Source organism: Triticum dicoccoides, chromosome 5B (genome assembly GCF_002162155.2).
Source record: "Triticum dicoccoides isolate Atlit2015 ecotype Zavitan chromosome 5B, WEW_v2.0, whole genome shotgun sequence".
Classification (NCBI taxonomy): domain Eukaryota; kingdom Viridiplantae; phylum Streptophyta; class Magnoliopsida; order Poales; family Poaceae; genus Triticum; species Triticum dicoccoides.
The window spans coordinates 586,596,593-586,601,874 of record NC_041389.1 but is presented as its reverse complement, the minus strand read 5'-3'; positions in this window follow the sequence as shown (position 1 = coordinate 586,601,874).

Genomic DNA, 5,282 nt, shown 5'->3' with positions numbered 1-5,282 from the left:
TTGATATCATCGCATATGTAGTGTAGATTTGATGTAAATCTTGCGAGTACTTTGGATGAGTACTCACGGTTGCTTTGCTACCCCTTTTCTTTTGAATCGACTGCTACAATTGATGATGACGTCGTAGATGGAGGTCCCCCCAGTGGAGCGTACTACGTGGAGACCGACGACCAGGATTAGTCCGGAGGTCCCAGGCAGGAGGGCTCGCCTTTCGATCTGGTGGCGTTGTTTTGCTCAGCCTTCTTAAGGCAAAACTTGTTTAACTATGTCTGTACTTAGATAATATTTGCTTGATGACTTATGTATTCGGGTCCTCGTGACCCCTGGCTTGTAATATAAAGATTTATGTTTTTCCTTTGTGTCACAGAGTTGTGTTGTGATATCTTCCCGTGAGTCTCTGGTCTTGAGCGTGCATATTTCTCTGTATGATTAGTGCACAATTGAATCAAGGACGTCACATGTTAATATACCAATAGAAAGTGTAGTGTCGTTTGCCTTTTTACCATCTGATCCTACTATAAACCAGCTAGTACTAAGTTATCCTTGTGAAAGGATGCATATTTTTATTGAGCTTCTCATGGTATTCAAATCAATTGTATTGGATCAATTGATAAGTTACAATATAGCAGCAAAAAAACAAAGGTTATCATGTCTTCATCCTTTTTGCTGTTTTGTTGTGTTATTTCCATGCAGCAAAATCAGTTATGTACATAAGAAGTCATTCTGTTTGTTTTTACGCAATGGTTGTTGCAATATTTCACCGGTTAACAAATTAGCAAGGTATGCAAGTATTTGTATCTAACATCTTGCCTTCTAGAAACAATAGTATTCGGTGATCAACTGTGAGTGCAGGAGTGACAATTTTCATGGAAAAATGTTAAGTGATCAATTAATTGGTGAGAACCTTGGGTCATTTCCGTCACACTTTGCATCTTGTTATAAATTTTATTAACATATACTTTGACTTGGTCAATTATATACGAAAAATCCAATGGAGCGGTAGTAAGATAAATTGTGGAACTACACATCAATAAAATATATTAGAGAGGTTGAATGTGTCATCCTCGTGTGTGGATTATATATTTCTTCCACTATGCTATTTATTTTGTGCTAATTATGAAAGCTGGACTGCCTAGCTGATAAAAATAATGTAAAATGAAATTACATGCCATGGAGAATTTTAATTTGTATTTACAGAATACACGTATTTCAGGGCAACATATCAATAAACAGGACATTTGTTGAATCCCTATTGATGCAACAGTATGTAATGTAAGATCTAGTACCCATCAATGTAATTAACACCTAGGAGCAACACATAGCAGGACCAGTTCTAATGGCACACATGTAGATAAGTGCATGACAATTTCCATGACAAAGTTGTTATATAACATAATGCATCATAAGCTAACACTAAGTAGTAATTATACACCAAACTATTGTATGTAATAATAATATAAGTTCCCAAAAGATGGGTGTAAACTACATACCATACATGCAATTTGCACAACAAGGTGCAGGTATGGTGTTTTCTGTCATTAGTCTTTCCAGTGGATTCTCTGCATAGGATTACACACCGAATATTGATTGGTTCCCATTGTGGAATAGCCATCTGGCTACCTTGTTATAAATGGTTGCAAATAGCACTTGTCAATTTGGCTGGTTGGCTATAGGGGTCATTTAGTTTAATTCACATTAGAGGTTTAATGTTTCTTACATGTATACCAAGTGGCATTCTTAACTTACTTCATTGATATAATATATGCCTCCTCTGTTGTTGGTTCGCACCGGCTAGGGGTAAAATCTCGGTACGTGATCCACCTGTAAGTATAGATAATAATGACCTAATAGCTCTGATTTTACTTGTACATCATGTTATTTAAATTTCACGTAAATATATTCAGCAGAGTGTGTTGCTCCATTTGCGCTACCAATATTTAAAAAGGGAATGTATTGTAAGAAAATGTGGGGAAAATATTCTGCTCGAGGTTGTATCTCTAGTTCTCTGGTGTCAATGTTTTTTATTCGAGCAAAACCTGAGTGGACACCCCGTTCTGTAAATCAATTTTTTCACTGAGAAGATCAAAATTTCAAATTTGGTAGGTAGAGCATAAAAGGGAATACTTGCAAGAGTCATACCTAGAAGCATTAGATCTTACTCTCAAAGTTAACATCGGTCTAAATTGCAGGAAAATAGTTCAATAAATTTGGAATAAGATAATCATGTCGATGAATTTGGAATATGCACATGTAAAAAGTATGCATTGTCAGGAGTAAGAAATATAAAAAGGAGTGATAGGATACCAAATATTATGAATCATAATCCAACTAAAGAAGGCATACTAAGATTAGTTAGTCATACCTTCAATCTACAACAATCATCACTATTTTGAAGATCATCACATTGAATGTTGAGTCAATAAAGACAACAAAATAACCATGTGTGATATGGACTGAATGGACATGAGCATGTATAATCCAAACCAAAAGTAGCAATATACCACCAATGATATATAGGGGTAGAGGCTAATTTAGTTACTTTCTTACTACTCATTTTTGAATGCATAATGCACACAACACTAATTTAAACATATTCTATCAAAGCATGAACCAAGAAGCCCTATCAACAACTTAATATACAATCCTTTGTACCCATGAATTCGACATCACCAAGTTTGAGAAGTACATATCTCTTATGGAAGAAAAATCAGCACTTTCTAAATAAATCAATGAACTAAGTAGTAACCTATGTAATTAAAGGATAAAAAGGAGAAACCCTAACAAGGAGCAACCATATGGATGGGGCGTGTCTGCCATAGAGATGTAAGAAGTACGAGCGTTGAGTGGCAACGGTGATGGGGCAAGGTGCAGTGGTGCAACGGCTTGTCGAAGAGACATGCCGTACGTCTTGGGCCACATGAACGGAAGGAGTATCTCGCAACTATAGCACCGGCTCCTGCCACGAGCTCTAACAACGTGCCTCAATGGCTCCTTGCCCATGGCACTGTGAGAAACGAACCACATGAGGTGTCGACACCACTCGCCCCCTCCTCACCGGCCGCTCAACTGCATGTCCATGCTCGCTGCAACCTCCACCATGCAAGGATGACTGAAGGGAATATATGAGGGACGACATGGTGAGAATGGTAGTGCGTAGGGAGAGAAGAGGCGGGTGGAGAGATACCGAGCTGGATGTGAATTGGGGATGAAGACCTTGACAGAAGGAGGCAACTGTCATACTACCTCCGTCCGGGTTTAGAGGTCCCCTTAGCCAAGACTCTAGGCCCAAGACACAGTATTAATTCTGAGGACGCGTGATTTTCGAGCCCAGTAACCACCAATGAAATTAGCAGGTAGTTATTGCATGCAGAGACTTTAGCGGACAGTTTTTGCATGCAGCCATCGGTGCACTGTTTGCTTTTGCATGCAGCCACTCGCGCGCGGAGCTATAGGACACAGATCGAGAGAAAATCAATGATGCATGTCAGCGGCCTTGAAAAAAGGACTCCCTTCGATGGCTCGCTGGCCTTAAAATCCCGGACGGAGGTAGTAGGTCATGTAGTGAGAGGATACGGTGGTGGGTGGTGGGACCTGTGCAGTTTTTGGAGCTCCATAGAGATCTCAGGAAATATCTAATTTCGGCCAAACTATCACCATCACCTGAATCCTCCAATATGCAGTAAAAAATCCAAAAAGGGAGAAAAACCAAACGCTAGGCGCTTTTATATATGTACATCGGCCTGCTCAAACAACCATGGGAAAAGTGGGGCCTAGCAATTGTTCTTCATCCAAGAGGATCTCAATTTTTTTATTGTTTCATAAACTTCCTGGCCCTATTACTATTTTTGTTACTTGTACACATCGCACACACGGCTGTTCATCGTTGTCCAGGGAGCAGTCATCCCTAGCGGTTCGCCCATCAGATGCATGTGGCAGAGTTCGATAGCACAATCGCCGCGCATGGTACATACTTCCTACACACCACCCGAACGGGGCACCAATTCCTGGGTGGGGGAGGAGGGGAGCAAAGTTCCTAAACCTACATGAGGCTTTTACATAAGATAGGGCATGGGAGTACGTGCCCCCCCTCTTTAATCTTTCCCCAGAACTTCATTGTGGGCCCCTCCTCTCTAATTAAATTTAGCGAACTAATCTTTTGAGTTGCACTTTCTTGTGACGGGAACTCAAGGCAACCATTGCAAATTAGCTTGGAAGGCCTTCGTTGCTCCTGCATGGTCCTTACGACTGTTAGGAATAAAATGCTATCCGAGGGGATTTCTTTTAACCATCCAGCTGACATCATTTATAAAATGTTCTCCCTTCTACAGCTTTGGAGGCCTTTGGGAGTCATCGGGCGTTACCGCCGCTTGATCGTTTCTTTGTCAGCATGCGTGCATGGGTGACAGCCTTGCGAAGGGGGACATGTCAAGATGATTCGAGCTAGGGGAGCCTCGTGGGAGTAATGTTTGGCTTGGCTATAGTTCCGCCTTACAACACCGTGACACTTGTATCATGTCATCGCAACCTTGTATCACATTTTCTCTTCTATTTTTCAGATCATATGTATTGCGACGCATGTTTGGGTCTTCGCGACCTTGTATCAAACTTCTTTCGGTAACTCGATCTTGGGCCTAAGTTTAAGCCCGGGTGACGGACTCCTTTCTACAAAGAAAAGTTTCACCGGGTAGTTTTTTTTTGGCATTTTCTATTTGGCGCTACAGGCGCCAGTTAACATGCATTTTCGTTAACTGGCGCATGTGGCGTCCATAAATGGGCCAGCGCATCTAGGTGCCGGTTGACATTTTCTTTTTTGAAAATTCTATGAACTTTTTTGAATATCTATGAACTTTTTAAAAATTTCAACAGTTTTTTTTTTCAAATTGATGAACTCTTTGGAATATTGATGATTTTTTTTTAATTTTGATGAACATCTTTTTGAAAATGGAGGAACTTTTTTTCATCTATGAACTTCTTTTTCAGTTCAATGAACTTTTTCTAAAAATACATGAACTGGGGCAGCATGCTAGTGGGCCGGCCCATGCTAGCAGCGCTGCAAGCGCCGGATCATTAGCAGACGCCTGCAGCGCTGCATAGGAGCTCCTTTTTTTCCCGATAAATGGAATGCAACCGGTCAATCGATGTCAAAAGAAAAAACACAGTCAATCGCCTTAATAAATGAACAAAAAAAAACACCGGTCGATTGCCGCCCCCTATTGCCAGGAGTCCTCGTGCAAACCTTCTAGAGCAACCCCGCTTTCCAAATTGGAAGGACTAGTGTGTGT